We start from the raw sequence: 20294 nt of genomic DNA, 5'->3' as shown, positions 1-20294 counted from the left end.
TGATTATGTTGGGGATTGTTGGGATTTTGGATGACATTTACACATATGCCAATGCATCAACCAAGTGTGTGAAATAAGGTGTAGCGATGAGTGTAATTTATGTCGATCCCATTTTAACTTTAGTTGTAAGGCTTGAACATACTTCTTGTATTCATATTTTTAATTGAATTTAATTCATATTTTGCTCAAATAGAGTGTGGAATACGTGTATGATATAGGAGTATAATGACAAATTTGGCATTGGCAATTATATAAATAAATCTTAAAATTTAATTATAACTCATGTTGGGGAGTTTATGTGGGGTTTATATAGCATGAAATAAGTCTGTAAACGAACAAAGTTACCTATGAACTCGCCTAGGCTTGGCTCGATAAAGCTTGGCTCGAGCACGACTCGCTTATTAAAAGATTTGTTCGTGGACATGAAACTATATTTGAAAAAAAAAAACTTGAAATTTTTAACTGGGATTGGGAAGTGTAGATATATGATCAAAGTGTGGAACTGTGTATGAGCATGTTCAATAAGAGATTTACCAGGTTTTAGAGTATATATGATTGTGCTCTTTTAGATAGATAGATGTTTTGTGTTATTCACTGCTGGTATTGTTGTGCATCAAGTCTTGTTGTGAAGTAGGTGTTGTAGATGGCTAGATGGTTTGGTTGGTTGTGTTGCTTTTCTCATGTAATATTTGAGAAAAAAAAAAAAAAAAAAAAAAGAGGACAGAAGTAATGTGCAATCAATAGATTTTCAAAACATTAAGTCTTAAAAAAATTAAAACAAACTAAAACACTAAAAACCTATGCTCTAATAGGGACCCAAAAGATTAAAATAGACCTAATACCTAATATGCAAATAGTAGATAATAACTGTATTTAATAATAATAATAATAACCGCAGAGATGCGATTAGTAAAACCATGATGCGAATATTTAAAGTCGTACCTATGTTTCATGTTTCAAGTTGTACATATGTTTCACGTGGCGCAAGTTTCATGTTTCTCTCTCTTTTTTTGTGAGATTGTGTCTAGTTTGTATCAAAGTGGTCACACTGTGAGACTAGACATACAATCTATGAATATATACAAGATAAGCTAACAATTGAGTTGAGTCTTATTTAACCTTGTTCACAAACGTTAATCAAGTTTTATTTGGGTATAAATTGTTTAATAATTAAGTCTAATTTTGTGTTCACAAAAAATCTATTTAATAATCAAAGTGGAACTCAAGTCAAATTTGAGCAAATTCATGAGTACTTTTATTCATTTAGAGTCGTAATTACAAACCTATATGTATAATAAGATTGGTTAACGTCATTTCGTCTTCACACTATGCTATAATTGTACATGGAAAATATAAATTCAAATGAAGAATTGAATGCTACCTTCAAGCGATGAGAAGTTGTCAATTGATCTAAAACGTGGAATCCTTTTAGTGTTGAATTAGGATCATTTACAATTATCCACTCGAAGTGTAAACAATTTGAGCAAGTGATTCAACTAACTAAATAAAAATTGAACTATCCAACCATTTAAATTCTTAATCAAGTCCCCAATACAAACTTTTTATTTTATTTTATTTTATTTTTATTTTTATTTTATGAGGAATCAATAGGTTAAGGGGAGCCCCCAATACCAAGTTACCAACTTACTTCAACTGTGTACTTTGTACATGATCACCATGGGCAAGTGAGACAATTTTGTTCAAAAGGTTATCATAGACATTTCATTTGTGTCAATGTCAATCAACTAAAACAAATATATAAGCTTTGTTTAATTTTTTTTTTTTTTTTCCAAAACAAAAACTTCCAAAAATACAAAACAGTCAAACGTGCTTTCATCTTACGTCAAATCAGAACAATTTTTGAAACAAAAAAGGAAAAAGCAACATCTAAAAAAACATTAACAAATTCAGCCATACTTGTTGTCTTGTTTGATTGGCAGGTGACGCACCTAAGTGTCGTGGATTCATCTTGGCCTTCTGCTTCAACCACAGAATGAGTGATGCCAGTGGCCATAGTCCAATTCATGACGGCTGAAAGCGAGATGGCGCGTGGTGCGCATGCCCCATCCATCTCACCCGTGTGGCAAAGACACCTACTCAACCCAAGGGATCCACCGTGCATGAATTTCACACATTATGAGTACGAAGAAGTGGTTGACACTAAGGGCACAACTATCCCACTCGATGACATGGTCTACCGTTCCTTCTTCTTTGGCCCTACTAAGGTGTCCACCCTTCGTAGATTGTCCCACATCAACTGAGACAATGCTCCACATTCGAGGTACTCACCGCATGCCTCTAGAGTTGTCGTACCATAGCGCTCCAACCCGATCATGATGAGGAGGTGCACATGCTATGCGCCGTCAATGCACTGTTACCCACCGATTATTACGATAACGTTGTGGCATTCCCCTCGGTGGTAACAATTGTTAGAAAGCTATGTGATAATCTGTTAGGTTACGCTTTGAAATTGGTAAAGAAGCCCAAGAACAATGTAAAAGAGGAGTACACGACATCGTTAGCAGATTTGTTGGTGATCAGAGGTCGACCCCATTTTACCGTAGTGCAATCATACTTAGTGTCGGATTTGAAACGTGCCGGGATCGGAAACATGGACCTTGGGTGGGGCAAGGCTACATATGGAGGAGCAGCAAAAAGTGGGGCAAGGGCCATCCCTGGAGCGGCAAGTTTTTATGTACCTTTTAACAACAAGGGAGAGGATCAGATTGTGGTCCCAATTTCCTTGCCTTTTTCGGCAATGGAAAGATTCTTCATGGAGTTGGATTGCTTCTTGACTAACAAGCCAGTTAGTGGCCTGGAAAAATCCAAACTTTAAAGCTAATTTGTTGATGGCTGTTTGTTAGAATATATATTTCATATAACGTTAGTGAATTAATTTTCTTATAATAATATTTCTCATTTAGGTTTGTTTGTAATCGAATCTAAATACCATTTCATATTTTCCTTTATTATATTTCCTTGTATGATTTATTCTTGTTATGTTAGATTATTTATATTTTCTAAATTAGGTTTATCGATATTTACTTTATTTAGTCTATGGTTTATTGTTCACTACTTATTGTCTCCTTATAAATAGAGATTTGTGTAATATTGTTTAATATAATGAATTGAAAAAATGTAACCCATACCTACAAGTATAAATAAATTTTAATTCGACTCATTTAATAAGTTGGGTCAAAATTTTTAATTTTAACTCACTAATTTTATGTTGCATTCATATCGAATTCAGTGGTCCTGTAAATATTTTCAACCGTAGATACATGAGATCCATCATTTGACAAGTTAAATTGTAGAAAATGAAAGTTGCGGTAGAGTACTCTATTGTAACCGCTAAATGTGAACTCGTTTGGCTGTGCGATTTTTTAAAAAATTGCGAATACTGAGAGAATTTGTTTTTTAAAATTATGATTGGATGGTTTAGAAAAGTAGAAATAAAATTAGAAAAAGTTAGAGAATATCTTAGTAGAATGTGATATTTGAAAAACAGTAGTGACGTGACAAAAAGTTGATTACTGTATGCACGTCAGTAAATGCTAATTCTTTTGTAATGCCTCTTCTAGACTACTACCGAAACTCAAATTATTAGTTTATATTTTTTAATTATTTTATATTAATATTTTTATGTTGTAAATAAAAATTAATTTTTATAGGTAAATATGACTAAATGAAAGTATATATATATAAAATTGTGATTTTCCATACTGCATCCCTCAACCTCAAAGTTGAAAATGTTCCAAAAGTTGATGAATGTAGTTCACTTGGTTCGGATAATCCAAATTCGATAAAATCTCTTCTTGTTTGACCAATTTTGACTTTGTGATGATACTCGCATGGAAGTCATTCATGTTTAACAAAATCTCCCTAGCAATTTTAGGAGCTGTAATTCCTTAAATCCCACCCATTAATTGTAAATGAACGGCGGAAATTACATCACCGCGTTATCAACCTTAGCAAAAATAAATAAATATTTCTAGTTCTCTTAACTATCATTACATTTTATTTATGCCTCTAAATTTTAAAAGTGACATTGGGCCTGTACGACCACATCGTGTCTAATATGACATTTGTATGTTTTTTTATAAACTTCAAAAATATTTTGGCCAGAAAAATGAAAAAATGTCTAATTTGACACGTAATGGTAGTTTAAGAGATCACAATACTACTTTTTAAAGTTTGAAGGTTTAAAAGAAAATGTGGTCATAATTTAGGGTGGGAAATGCTATACATCCCAAAAAAAATTTTCAAAATTTAATTTTCAAATGATGCGTCACAATCTCATATGATCTATTATTTTGAAAAATGTGTCACAATTTCATGGGATAGTGACAAATCATTTGGGAACAAATTTTGGAATAAAGATATATTTCTCTCAAATAAAAATCTGCAACCAAATTATTTTAGGGAGGTTAGATCATTTCTCTCAACTGTTTAAGGTAGTCAACCACCCATAGAATCTTAGGAGTGGCCTAGCCACTAAAATAACTAAAACAATTGATAGGGTGCTCTGATTCTGAAGGGCAGAGTTATACCACAATCAAGATGCGAAAAACAATTCATTTTTGCATTGACAATCTCCTTTAACGTTTTTTTGTTCTATTTGAGACAGAACTAAAAAATAAAATAAAAAGTAGGTTAGAATTTGTGGTAGATTGGAAGTAAAACCTTCAATTTCTTGTCTTAAATTATGGTCGTAATTAATCTTCTAAATCTTGTTGTGGAGTTAAATCATAGCTTAAATTTTTACCCGCGATTCAAGGGGATCAAAATTGATTTCTGCATAGTAACAATAGAAATTGTTCTTACATGGATTTTCACTATATTTGTTTGTAGGTCGTCGATGACTTTTCTGTTATGGAAATTTTATTACCCTGTTTTAGCTGATGGCTCCAAAAAGAGATTGGTTCTTCAGTATGTTAAATCACAACTTATTCTAAAAATTTAAGTTAAAAAGAAGAGATAATTTTAATCATACAATACTTTAACACGTGAAATATTTAATTAAAATATGAAATAAATGAAGGAAATATGATTTGAACTTAAGACCTTTACTCTGATATTATGTTAAACTAGCTCGTAACCCGTGCTATGCGCGGGATTCTTCCTTATAATTCAATTTCATAATAATAATAAAAAAAAAATGGAAGAAGAGAAGCATAAAAAATATAGATAAAAAATGAAAACTGAAAAACACTAATATAATATAATAGGGACAAAAATTTCTTATAAATTGGTTTATAGGAAATTTTCTACAACTCACATTTAAAAAAGACATGTATTTTTTAAACATGTGAGAAACACATGTTTTTTTATTAATGCTCGTACATGCTATTTAAATAACATATGCTTCTCATATGCCAAATGACACATGTCAATCTTATATGTGGATTATAAGAAATTTTCTACAAACCGGTTTGTAGGAAATTTCTGTCCATATAATAGTGTTATCTTTTTTGTATTACACAAAGTAATACAAAACTACTCAATAAACATAATACGCTAAAAAATCATCATACCCCGTACAAAAAACAACCATAGGAAACTCTCTCACCATCATTTTCTTGAATTTAGTGTAAAATTTACAAAAGATAAAATAAGCAATTTGAATGAAAAATAATATATTAATTACATAAAAAATAAAGAAAAAAAAGAAGAAGAAGAGAGGAAATGAAATAAGAGAACCATAGAAAATATAGACAAAAAAGGAAAAATAAAAAAATACTAATAGAATAAAGTAGAGTTTTCTTTTCCATATATTTTTTCGGTTCATATGAAATCTTGAAAATCAATATTGTCTATCAATTAAACACGATAACAATATGCATTATACAAGGGGAAAAAACAATGAACAATGTAAATTAAAAAATCGTCATACCTCGTACTCAAAACAATAGTTAATGTAAACTCTCTCTCTCTTCATGGTTTCCTTGAATTCAATGTAAAATTTAGAAAAGGAAAAAGAAAAAGAAAAAGGAAAAAAAAAATGAAAGAAGCAATTTGAACAAAAAAATAATATAAATTAGGAAATAGAGACAAAAAAAAAATGTAAAGAAAGAACAAAATCATAGAAAATAAAGTAAAAAAAAAATGTAAAATGATAACCACTAATATAATAGAATATAACTATTTTTTTTATATACTTTTTCCAGTTCCAAAGAAATTTGTAAGTATAGAAAGAAACTACGGTCAGATAGATATTTTTTAATTCGACCATCATTCTTATATATAACGTAAAAGAAACTACTTTTTCAACAAAAATAAAAAAAAATAATATAAATTATCAATGCAAAAATAAGGATAGAAAATCAAATCAGAAAAACAGAAGCACATAAAATAAATACAAACATATTATTTACAATTCTATTGAACACAGTCCCGACAAACTTGAAAGGCAAACTAAAAATAAGAGGCTATAGCAGTATTACAAACAAAAAGGTTCCAACAATAGCAAAAACTTCGCTCTCTTTGTTTTGAGCACCACTCTCCGGTAATGTAAACAACATTGCAGTTTTGCATAGCCACAAAGCATTACTTCTCCATATATTTATTTGTGAAAGCGAGAGATATTGGAATGACTTTTGACATTTCCCAAAGAAATAAAATAACTGACATTTGACTCTTTGAGGTTTAGTTTGTAACGGACATTTAGTGGGAGGAGAAGCGGTGTTAGAGTAAAAGATTTTACTTAAAGGAAGAGAGAGATAGAGAGGTAGAAATTAGTGAGAATTTAATGACAACAAAATTAAATGTTTCTATTCAGTTTCTATTCAATGGAAGAGATTTGATTAGGAACCGTTTATTTTACTTGAAATACATGGAGCAGTTCAATTTTACTTTTCTTTTCTTTCTTTTTTTTTTTTTTTTTTTTTTTTTTCCAGTTTTACTTAAAGGAAGAGAAAGAGGTAGAAATTAGTGAGGATTTAATGACAAAAAAAATTTGACGTTTCTATTCATTTTTTATTCGATATAAGATAGTTAATTAATCATATTAAATGCACCATTTATTTTACTTGAAATACACAGACCGTTTTAGTTTTACTTAAATTACCAGTTTTTTACTCAAATAGCCGGTTCAATATTTAAAAGTATGGATTAATGCCACGTGTCCTAATTCTAGGCCAACTCTAAGTTGGAACTCGGCTTTTATATATATATGATAACTACTTATCTCAAAAGTTTAAGCTAATAAAAATTGGTAAATTTAATCATTTAATCAATAGTTTAATAGTGCACACGTAATACTGAAAAACATGTTTAATTGCAACCAATGTTTGGAAACTGGCATGAGATTGGTTTTAGGAAGTTCACACATCATTTATTTATTTATTTTTAAATTTTGTACGAATGAGTAACTTTCATTATCAATAACGTATTTATTTACGAGAAAACCTTATTAGAGCTAAAGCAAAGAAACACCTTTACCAACCCAATGAGAGAAACCAACAAGAAAGCACAAAGGGAATAATTACGTAACAAAATCAAATTAAAACCCCATCTAAGCCACAAGTCTTACAAATGATAACATTTTTTTTAGTGGCCTTAAACTTATATTTAGAAAGTAATCTAGTTCTAACTTTCCAAACAATCTATTTGAGCATTTGCTCTTCACACATCACGCTTGCCTGGCCATAAAAAGAACAAAGATAGTCTTTATTTATATATGTGAAGACTGTTTTGCTGGATTTTGGTATCTCACTGATCGATGATCTTGTGTTCTTCCTACAATCATATGATGATAATAAGATGCAAATTAAGGATGGTCGAGAGACGACAGTGTAATGTTCTAGTGGACTTATCACACATGCTCTTTGTGTTATGAAATTTATCATATTTTTTAAAGACATGTGAAATGCAAAAAATAAGAAGACAACAAAATTAAATCAATCGCACACGACACTAAGATTTAAGTGGTTCTCTCAATATGAGATACATTCACTGGTGGAGGCAATCCTGACTCGAAAAAAATATACTATCAAAAGATGAGTACAAGAGAGTAATAGAGTCAAAAAAACCAGTCAAACCCAAAGCTCCGATACATCTAATTATCACTTTTATCCAAAAGAGGAATAATAACAAAAGAAGAAAAAACTATTTCTTTTGTGCTCTCACCTTCTTCTTTCTCTCAGTCTCAATTGTTACACACTCTGAAGTCTTCATGCTGCACTCATTTTATAAGGAGCAAGGTCGGTTGGTAATCTCCTACTACAGGACCAGGATCCTCTCCGGTTGTAGGAGAGGATCCTGATTCCCTACTACAAGGGTAATAAAGCCAACTACTACTCTGAGAAGGAGACCCAAACAAGAGCAATTGGGAAAGCACGTTAGCCAAAAAAAAGACTCCAAGTCTGCTACGGATTCCAAAACCAATTTGAAAAGCAAACAAAAGGCTGGCCCCACCACCTTTACTTCTTTTTATTTTATTTTATTTTATTTTATTTTTTAACAAGTAGCATGTGCTACCATATATTGCTTCAAAGGCTCGAAGACTTACATCATGAGAAAAATGTATAAGACCTTTAAACTACTCTAAGCCAGAAGGATCTGACTTAAAAACAGCTGCCTAAGCAGTACACAAATCTTACAGAAATTATATTTGAACTTCTCTTTACATTGAACGCTCACTCTCAAAATAAAAGAGAGCCGCATTTAACCAATACAAATTCCAGTAAAATTTAAGCAATACAAAAACAAACTGTACGGGAGAGACATGGGGAATACACAAACACAGGCAGAAGAACCCAAAACAAGTCGCCGGCAGTGAAGCAAAGAGGCTGACTTTGCCGAAATGGCGGCGCGTGTATGACACACGCCGTCACCGGAGGCACCCAGCAGGAGATCTGACGCCGTAGACCCCAGGCGCTGCAAAGCATGGCTTGAAAAGGCGGAGCTTAGCCTTCACGCGCAGACAGAGGGCGAAGACTCCCTGACGCATGAGAGCCACGAGCCAAGCTTCGGCGACCAGCACGACCGATGCATCCGGCAGCAGGGGCAGAGGACGACGGGGAACGCAGCTGGGTAGCGCGTGTCTGGTAGAAGTCGACAGACGTGCATAGATCTGGCTTCAAAATCCGAGAAAAAAAGGAAGAAAATCCGACCAATGCACACCGTCGAAGACACAAAAAGCCGGCCACTCCCCAAACTAGACCACTTGTGATGAATCTTTTGACCAGAACCAAAAGAAAGAAAACAAAACAAGAAAAAAACACAAACTAAACCACCATAGCCTAAAAAAGTTAGGGGAAAACAACTACCACAGGTTCAACCGGGGGGAACAAAACTTCCACTTGTTAAAAAATAAGGAAGGGACAAAAAACACAACTGGGATGAGGGAGGCATAACAAGCTCTCTAGAGGCTTTCTCTCTCTTTTTTCTCTAGAGCCTCATAGAGACAAAGGAAGTGAATTGTCATACACGAAACTTAGGACTTCTATACATGGTTCAATATACTAGTATTATCTTATTAGAGATAATATGAGTCATTTTGTTACAACATAATCGAAAAGTACTGCATCTTAAATTGTAAAGATAGTGAATATTTTAATTTAAAATAAAAGATGAATGGTAGAAATAAGGTTTTTTTTGAACTCGATATCTTTGCTTTGATAGCATGTTAAACTATTACTTATTCTAAAAATCTTAAGCTAATATAAAATAATAAATTTCATCATTTAATTTATATTTTAATAGTGAGATCACTTCATCTAAGGATTCATGCAAAAAGATGAGAGCCCATAAAAACATAATATAAAAATGATAAATTATCTTTGCATTTTTAGGAGTATTTTGTGTTGAAGTTGTTTGTTAATATTTTTGTTTTAAGAAGAGAAAACCAAAGGCAGAAAACACAAATTTTAACAAATAGAGCAAGATGCATATATTTGGAAGGCATTCCATGCACAAAATCAAAGATTCAACATACACCAGTTGTAAAGTCTAACTAAGATACTTCATTTCAACAAACTGCTGGTACTTTTAGATCATGTGGGTGATATTTTTTATGCCCTTGCCTAAAAAACTGCTGGTGCTGGATATTTCTGCGGGTGATGCCTCAGCCGCATTACTTTTGATTGAAGTGACTATCTTTTTCTTCTCTGCTAGAGTTCTGTTGTTACGTCCATCCTATTCATCCAAAAAAAAAAAAACAACCTCATCCTAGCTCTGTGCTGATTGGTCTTTGGCTCCTACTTTAGACGACAATGTTTCCCATCTTTCTGCTTTTTGTTCTTGGTCTTTGACCAAGGTTACAAGGAGAGCTAATCTTAGGGTATGCCCTATTGGTAAATGGGTCGCTTATCATAGTTGTTATGGAAACATTCTTACTTCTCTTTCTTTCTTATCGTTTGATAGAATTAAGAGTGAGAAAGACCTTCCTTATTTCCTTATTTATTAAAAATTAAACTTTGAGATAAATGTAGCTAGCCTTAATGAAATGTATATTCCTAATATTTTTAGCTGATTAAGATGTAACTATTTTAGCTATAAAAGCTAAACTTTGGTAAATTACAACTTCCAGGGTCAATGTATCTCTGTTTCTAACTGTTACAATATTAATTTAAATAATTCACTTAAACTTTTGGAATATGTAGTGATTTAACATGGTATCATGTCAAGATTTTGAATGCAATCATTGTCTAGGTCATTCACTCCTAATTTAATTAAATATTCAATATATTGGGCCTCACTTGTTCATTTTTTGAGGAATAGTTTGAACCCACACGATTGGGTGTACATTTTTTTAAAATTGAGATCTTAAAGGCCAAGCGCTTAAATGTAATTTTAAAATCACTATTTTTAAATTGTAAACCCAAACGGATGCTGAAGTTTATAATTTCCTTTTAACTTAAACTTTTTTGATGTGTGATGATTTAACACTAATATTATAACGTATCTAATTAGTTGAGCTCTAGATATAAATGTCAACAACTCTATCTAATTGAAAGAAAAAGTGCTTGGCGATAAAAAAAATAAAGTTAGTTAATTTGCCATTTATATTAAAAGTTTATGACGATAAGAAAGGATAAATTTATTTTTTAATTTATATTTTAACACTTCCACTCTTATACACATGAAATGTTTAAATTGAAAATAATAATAAATTGTAGAGTAAAATTAGAAATAAAAGCTTATTTTCTAAATCTTGATACTATAGGTAGCATATTTCTAACACTGGTCTTACCAAAAAAGTAAATTATCAATCTTTAACGTATAAGAAAAGATATATTGTATAAATTAACTCTAACCCGACTCATTTAATTAACGGAACAGATTAGAATTCTAAACCTTAATTTACTATTTTTTGTTGAGTTCGTCTTGTGTTCGTGAGTCATGTCAAATTGACATCTCAAAATATCACGTGTCGGATTAAGGTCTTGTCCACAAATAGTTGTAAGACTATATATGTTAACCTTAATCTGAAATATTTAATTAAACGAGTGAGACCTCCCTCAATTTTAACTCACTAATTTCATATTAGATTTATGTCAAATTGACAAGTCGGATAAAAATTTACTAGCCCTCCTTGTTACAATAACTTCAATGCAACAAATACATTTAGTTTTTTTCCAAACTAAATTGAAGAATTTTTTTCAAGTTCAACCCACTATTCTCATACCCATTTTGCGCACATGTTATTTGTAGGAAAACTTTCTTTATAGCTGTCTGCCTCTAAACCAATAAAATGGTTCAATGTATATCCAAACCAAACCAACTGTAATTGTTCATAACTTCCGAAACCTTAAAAGTGATCCAATGTTTGAGCAATCCTTACAAGTAGCAGTGATCGGAGCCGGCATGGCTGGCCTGCTCACCGCCCGTGAGTTCAAAAGAGAAGGCCACCGGGTCATAGTCTTCGAGAAAAGCAATAGGCTTGGTGGCACCTGGGTTTATGACCCACGCGTCGAAACCGACCCGTTGGGTTTAGACCAAGGTCGTGAGATTGTCCATAGCAGCATGTACCGCTTGCTCAGGGTCAACCTTCCGAGGCGGCTCATGGGCTTCTTGGATTACCCATTTTCGCAGAAAGAGGGTGGGGATCCGAGAGAGTTTCCGGGTCATGAGGAAGTTCTCCGGTACCTTGAAGATTTTGCCCGGGATTTCAAGTTGGTTGAGTTGATACGGTTCGGGCACGAAGTAGTCCGGGTTGAACGAGTCAATGAAGTGAGTCATGAGTGGGTCATTGAATCGAGGACTTGGGAAAGTGAGTCAAAGGTAGAGGAGGAGGTGTTTGAGGCCGTGGTGGTGTGTAATGGTCACCACACTGAGCCAAGAATTGCTGACTTTCCCGGTATATTTATTTCTACTTTTATTTGCTGTTTTAATATTAATAGCTCATCCTTTTATTAGAATTTAAAAACAAACAAAAACTACAATCTTGAACATTTTTTTCTAGATGAAGTAGTTTTTAGGTATAACTTCTTAAAATGATATCGAATTACACGTCTTTTTGAGATAATAGTACTAAATTAGCAGACGTTTCAAATTGGGATATCCACATTTTCAATTCCAAACATTTCACTTAAGAGTATTCCGTTAGGATTTGTTGTTAAATTCTGTCAAAATTCTCAAAATACCTATGAGTTTGAGTTTTTTTTTTTTTTTTTAAATTATAAATTTTTTTAAAGATTCAATCTTGGGTATTTCTACAAATTTTGTTAAATTTTGAACAATATTTAAATCCTAGTATTTTTTTTTTCTTTTTTTTAAAAAATAAGGGTATTTTGAGTACTCTGATATGATTTAACAGCAAATCTAACGGAATATCCTTAAGTGAGACGTTTGAAAACATGAATACTCCAATTTAAGATGTTTGCTAATTCAGTATTTTTATCTCAAAATGGAGTATAATTCAATAGCCTTTTGTGAAGTTATCCCAATTTTTAATCTCTAATTATCTTGGTATTTTGTAAGCTCAACAGTGTTGAGTATGTGAAGGTCATAAATCAATCTCAGGTAGATGGTGAATGAAATATTGATATTACGAGAAATTATTGAAAAATCTTGCAACTTTGTAAAAGAGTTGCACCATGTGTATTTGAACTTTAAATATTTTCCCCGAGAATTGAGAAATATTTTGTGGCATGGATTAACACGTGTCTCAAAAACTCTCTCCATCCCTCAACACATTTCAGCCATGCAAAACTTGTGAAGGAAAGAGCCACCATCGTCCCATGCTGTCATTCTCTCATAAGCCTAACACTCCTCTTCTTTCATTTACAAATGGAGTTTCTGTAAAAGATTTTTCCCTACTCTTTTCTCTCATCTGCTCTCTCTCCCCATTTCTTCTCTCTCGTGGAATATTAGCTGGATTTTCGTGGGTTTCATTTATTGATGGGTTTGGTTGAATCTCTATATCTAGCCTTTTTTACGATGGATTTTAAAGAAGAATTTCTTGGGTCCTTGTGTTAGTTTCAGTTATGTTGATTTTTTATTTATTTGTTTTTTGTTTTTTAGGTAATTTTAGTTAGAACAATTGTATTTGATGATTTTTTTGAGATACCCACTTCCTGGTTTAACAGGATTATGGACAAAAGTTTAGAAAATCAAATCTGGGACGGATTACTTGATCAGAAATGTTATGCTAAGTTTTGATAGACCCATTTAGTAATACCCATGGAATTTATGGTCAGATTAATAGACCCATTTAATGTTTTCCCTCTCTCTGTTCTGATTTTGATTTTTGTTGTAAAGATGATTATATGGATGAATGTGGCTATATATGGAATGGGACTTAATATGAGAGTTCCTGAGTTTGTTGAAGGGAAATTTATGGGTATTCTTATGTATTTGACTTTTATCTTTGAGATTTGCTAATCCACCCTTATATGTGTATTGATGTATTGATTTTGACAAGAATATAAAATATGTATACTTGTGGTATAAATCAGTGGGACATGATGATTTATTAACATGTGTTGAACCTCCTGGAGTTAGAACCTTTCACTGCATGTCTCTAATATTAGGTAGAATGTTGATGGGCTGAATTGCTTTGAAATATTAGTATGGGCAATGACTTAGTGTTTTGAGTAAGATCATGTGATTGTATCCATTTGTTAGTACCAGCTAGAATTATTGGTAACTATTTCTAAAAATTAATTTGTTTGAACTTTTATACTTCAAATGCTATCAGCATAGCATTGAACAGTTCACCTGGAAAGACCACCTTAATGACATCTTATAGGGTAATTTGGAACTTGGCCCATGTTGTGTAGAGAATAAACTAGGGATTATAACTACTCTCTCTAGTCTTTTTAAGTTAAAAGACACCATAAATAAAATTCTTATAAATAATAATTTTGCACTTGTCAACTCACCCATTTTTTATTTATTTATTTTTTTTATAAACTTTTTAGATGGCTCTATTCATTGTCGTCCTCCTAACTAGAATACCCAATGTGGTCGCAACGTTTAACGACCCAGAGTTTTGTCCTATTAATGAGGAGAAATGGGCATATGTATGCTTTGAATAATAGTATTTAAATAGTCAGGAGTCTTTTGATTTTGTATAGTATATAGTAAACATTGTGTGACCATATTACAGAAGTTTGATACCACCACTCTCATGCTCCCCTTTTGAGAAATAAGGGAAACGTGAACTTGAACTTATAAAGATCAAAGTAAAAAAAAAATAAAACATCCACACAAATCCATGAAATAACAGAGTAGAAATTTAAAATCTCTAATATATATTCTTTTTAATAAAATTCTTGTAGTTAGTACAATCAAATTCCAAGGGTTAACAAAACAAAACACTGTACAATAATATAACAAAAGTTGGTCCGATTTATGAAGATTTATTGTGTTGTGGAGGTCATCGCCATCCCACTTCTATAATTCGGCCACACAGTGTTTACTATAAACTATACAAAATCAAAAGATCCCTGGCTATTTAAATACTATTATTCAAAGTAGACATATATCTATTTGTCCTCATTAATGGGTCAAAATTTTGGGTCCTCAAACATTGCAACCCCAATGGGTATTCCGGCCAGCCAGGAGGACGACAATGAACGGAGCCATTTGAAAAGTTTATAGGGAAAAAAAAAGGGGGTGGGTTTGACAACTTATAAAGTAAACGCAACATAACGCAACAATAGTTGTACAAATTATTTAAATTGGATAAAACTTTTGAGTCACTTGTAGTGCAGAGCTTATGTGGTTCATACCTTTGAGGGCAACAATAAACACTGCAAATAAAAAAAAGAGGTTATTAAAAATCATATAAAGAAAAATATAAAACTTCCTCCAATTATTATTCCTTTATAAACTTATCATGAATGTTTTACTTCTTGACCCAACTCCGCTTTATTATAAACCATGAGCGGCGCATGTTGGCTTGTCCCAAATGACCCATATGAGCTCATCCTATCGTCAAGGGAAAGCTTACAGGGATGGAGACTTTCCTAGGTGAAGGCCACCTGGGTGATAAATACCTTTGGACCCCCCACCCCCAAGTAGGGGTCTTTGTATTTTTATTTTTCTTTTTCTTTTTTTATTAGGTGTCAAGCTGAGGTGGCATTTTGTACATGTGGCAACATGTTTTTGGTCTTGGATTGATTTTTGTACACAGGCAAAAATTTCGTTAAGTTTTAAAACCATAGATGAATGAAGATATCAAATTGGTAAACTTGGAAAGTATAGGTATCGGTTTTGTCATTTATAAAAAAAAAATGTATCAGTTTTGTCCCTTTTTAAAGCCCAAGTACCTTTTTGATAAAGAGCAAAACCACCTGTATCAATTATGCATTTAACCCAAAACAAAATGCAATGCTCACTCAGCCTCAAAGATCTCCCTTTGTCCAAAGCTAATATCTCTATTTGAGATTCTCAAGGTATATAAATACCTTGTGGTAAAATTACTTTGTTCACTTTACATAGAGAGAGGCATAAGCAATATCTCCATGGTAAAATTACTTTGCTCACTTTTCAGTTGCATAAGCCTTTTTTGTATTATATATGTTACAGGCATGGATATTTGGCCAGGAGTGCAAGTACACAGTCACAACTATCGAACTCCTGAATCATTTCAGAATCAAGTATGTAAATGTTAGTGCTTTGTTTTTTTTTTTTTTTGTTTCATTATCACAAATTACCTTTCTTCTAAAACACGAATTAGCTTACTTATGTATTATTCTATGCCAGCGTGTTAACCTTTTTGTCTAGAAACATAGTCTATACTATTACAGCAATGTTTAAATTCTAGTGATAATGCAATGGATGCCATTAAGCCAAAAAATAAAGGCGTTTGGAAGAATGATTTACAAACTATTTTACAAAACAGGGTTGATGTATAGTTTTGGACCTGTTCATCATTTTTAAAGACATCTGTGTGTGTCAGCTGATGCATGCTACGGTGTCTCAATTAATTGTGCTGCAAATATGTCAATAGCCATATTTTCAGGAGAGCTTATCTGTAGAAATAGTGTCTGGAGTAGATGAAAGACTTGTTTCTGCCACGTGGTATTTCAGATTTTGACAAGGCAAGAGAGAGGATATGACAAAGTCTTCACTAAATTTTTTCAAAACTACTCTTACACTGTGTTCCATGCTTGCATACAATTGGAAAGGATGTACCTATTGAATTTCTAAACACTCTATCCTATTGAACTTTTAGTAATCTAGGAACAGTTCTTTATAATGGGACTTTCATATAGATCTTGCATATACCCATGTCCTGACTTGTCTAGACATTGGAGCCTATTACATTCTGAAGTGGCCATTTAAAATAGCTTTTCATGAAATGTTCTTAACATTTGCTTCAGTTCTTCCATACCACTATATCAGTAGGTACTGCTCTAGGAATTGGCCTTGCAGTTTCATGGCTTCACTATAATACCAACTTTACCTAAAATGCTGATTTAAGAATTGTTAAAATATTAATTAATTGGTTAAGTTTATTGTTTCTCATGAGCTTAAGCTTTTGAGACAAGTATTGATTTAATATGGTATCTGAGTAAAGATCTTGACTCGAACTTCTAACTCCGCAGTTTACTTTCTTTCAGTTAAATATTCCACGTGTTTGGCCTCATTTGTGAGGGAGAGTATTAAAATATTAATTAAGTAATTGAATTCATCATTTTCTATCCGCTTAACCTTTTAAAATAATTGGTGATTTAAAATGAATAGTTAGATGTTTTGAAACAATAAAAAAAAAAAAAAAGGGAAAAAAGAAAAAAGCATAAGATGTAACCTTATTTCTGAAGTAGGTGAAATTCATTTTGTCTGCTTGTTGATGATGGTTGCATATTGCAAAATCACATGAATGGCTCCTTGCTTCTTAATTTAATTTCATTCCTGTAATGGCAACACTTGTTTCATTAAGTCTCTTAAGAGTTGCTATGCAATCATGTTTGACGGATTGTGGTGATAGTTGGAAATGGACCTAGTGCACACGACATCTTGAGAGAGATCTCCTCTGTTGCAAAAGAAGTTCATCAAGCCCTGCGTGCCTCAGATGTGCATTTTAAAAAGTTGGAAAATCACAATAATATCTGGCAGCATTCAGTGGTTTTGTGTTCTTTCTACTAGAAAATGCTATTTCCTTTGATGTCAGAAACTTTAAAATTGATAAGCTGCACATCTAATGGGTAGTAACTTCTGCAGATAAAATGTGCTGATGAAGATGGTAAAGTAGTATTTCAAGATGGATCATTTGTGTATGTAGACGTCATCATCCATTGTACCGAGTATTGCCATGAATGTGATTTCATAGTCTCTGCTTTATTTTTTTTATCTTATTTGATCAATTAACAACTTTTGTTTTCACATCCCTGAGCTATTATTTCTAAAGTTTGGAACCTCGCTTTTTTTGTTGAATATTATTCTCCTCCTGCAGATTCAAGTATCATTTCCCCCTTTTAAGAACAAATGGAATAGTGAGCGTGGATGACAATTGTGTTGGACCTCTGTATAAACATGTTTTTCCACCATGCTTAGCTCCTTGGCTTTCTTTTGTAGGACTACCTTACAGGGTATGCTATTATATATATATTACGAAGTTGATGAATTCTAGAAAAAACATAAATGGTTCTTGAAGCAATGTGTTGTTTGGAAGATTTACTAAACACATGGATTTCCCTTCTTTTAACTAAGAGAAATATTATTTAGTTAACTGAGATATTACTACCATATGACTGAAATGGTGTGACAATAAAAATCAGCCCTTGATTTTTCTTTTTTACAAACTCTTGTTGATTTAAAGGTTGATTTTTACTATCATGTCATCTCAGTTGTATGACAGTTGTAGAATAGTCTACTAAATAGCATTATTCGTTAATTAATTGCTCTTTTTTTTTTTATCAAACTTTTTCTTGTAAAGAAGTGGTTTATATAGTATCCGTTTGATCGCATAGAAACGATGAGATGAATGTCAATGTTTTCTTTTGGCACTCCAAGTTATCTATTCTTGCAACTTCATAGCCATCAAAGAAATGATTTCTTTTATCTTCTTTAGATGATGATATCCAATTTTAATTGTGCGTGCTCTTATATTATACCTTACAACTCTCTTTTGGTATCTCCAATACTTCTTACTAATTTACTTGTTTGGTTGATTACGATAATTCATTTGTAATTAGGGTGCTACCAGTTTAATAATTGAGTTACAATCCTATTGGTTAGCAAAAGTTTTGTCTGGCAAGGTGGCACTGCCAAGTGAAGAATAGATGGCATCATCTGTTGAAGAACTCTACTAGCATATGAAGGAGAGTGGATTGCCTAATCACCACACTCATCAGCTTCAGCAGAACAAGGTTTTAAGGTTTCATATTCAATAATCTTTCTTTCATTTCAGACGTTGCTTATTGACTTTATCTCTTTGGTCTCAGTTTGAATACGAAAATTGGCTAGTTACTCAATTGGGATTACCACCCCTAGATCAGTGGAGAGAAGAGATGTATTTCTATGCGTTGCAGAAGATTACTTCACATGATGATGATGATGAATATCGGGACACCTGGGATATCATAAATGGATAGGGGTGTATAAGCGGGACGGTTATTAATCGCTAATAATCGCCAACAACCACTAACCAGATAATCGGGAAACCAGAAATAACCGCAATCGGATAACCGGGAGCCCCGGTTACGGTTACCGGTTATAGGGATTTAGGAAACCGGTTGATAACCGAGTAACCAGTAACTGGTTTATATATATATTCCAGCCAAGGCCTAAATTGAATTTCCACTTGAACCTCTAATAAATTATGCCTACTGCTATTGTTTATAATATTACTGGGTTTATTCCGATGTATTAGATTGTTACTACATAATGTGTTGAAGGCAATGCACTACAAAAAATGGGACATTTAATGGCGTGTCTGCAGTAAATTATTTTTTGACACCTCACTAATTAGTGGCGTGTTGAATTAAAACACCTCACTAAAATTATTAGTGGCGTGTTTGATTTAGCACGCCAGTAAAATTGTGGCGTGTCTGTGAGACACGCCACAAAATTGCGGCGTGTCTTACCGACACGCCAGTAAATTACTGGCGTGTCTGACCGACACGCCACACCATTTCCTAGAACCGCGCGGCACTGCGCGGTTCTTCCCCCTTCTTCCCCCTCTCCTTTTGTTTCTTCCCTCTCTCACTGTACTCTCTCTCTCCTGTGTCCCTCTCTCACTCTACTCTCTCTCTCTCTGTGTCTCCGTCTCTCTATCGCCGGACACCGGCCACTTCAGCTCCGACCGGTATGTATCTCCTTCTCTCTCTCTATAGCTCTCTCTCTTTTGCTCTCTCTCTCTTTAGCTCTCTCTCTCTCTAGCTCTCTCTCTCTCTAGCTCTCTCTCAAGCTCTCTCTCTCATCTTTAGCTCTCCGGCCACCAGCAGTCCCTGCCGCCCCCGACCTCCGACGCCGGCCACCAGCAACGACCCAGCCGCCCCCGACCTCCGAAGCCGTGTAAGGTAAATATGATTTTCCTTTTTTTTTTTTTTTTTTTTTTTTTTTTTTTTTTTTTCTTTTTGTCAAAATTTGTTATAGACCCTAGGATTAGATACGTAACAAACTGAATTAGATATTTTGTTTGGACTGTAGTTGTATAATTTCAGTGATATATAGGTATATATATGTGTGTGTTTATGTTATTTTTTCTTATGCAGCTTGTTTATGGGTTTAAACAAATTTTGTTGTGGTTGATGCTATGCTTGTTCTTAGTTGTTGGGTAATTGGGTTTTGCTATTTGTTTGGTTGCCGGGAAAATGAGAAAAGAGAACGAAAGAAATTTTGTTGAATTTTTGTGGTGTGTTAGTTTTTTGTTTTTTTTAAAAAAAGAAAAGTTTAGT

General features: G+C 33.1%; 2 pseudogenes; both read left to right on the top strand.

Annotated features, from left to right (window-relative positions):
• The first annotated feature begins 1677 nt into the window (after nucleotides 1–1677).
• LOC133879097 (benzyl alcohol O-benzoyltransferase-like) lies at nucleotides 1678–2836 on the top strand (annotated as a pseudogene).
• Nucleotides 2837–11703: 8867 nt separating this feature from the next.
• On the top strand, nucleotides 11704–18989 carry LOC133879096 (flavin-containing monooxygenase FMO GS-OX5-like; annotated as a pseudogene).
• Nucleotides 18990–20294: the final 1305 nt, after the last annotated feature.

The sequence above is a fragment of the Alnus glutinosa genome, chromosome 10, assembly GCF_958979055.1.
Source record: "Alnus glutinosa chromosome 10, dhAlnGlut1.1, whole genome shotgun sequence".
NCBI classification, from domain to species: domain Eukaryota; kingdom Viridiplantae; phylum Streptophyta; class Magnoliopsida; order Fagales; family Betulaceae; genus Alnus; species Alnus glutinosa.
Note: the sequence above shows the minus strand (reverse complement) of the source record. Positions and strands in the feature narration are given on the sequence as shown.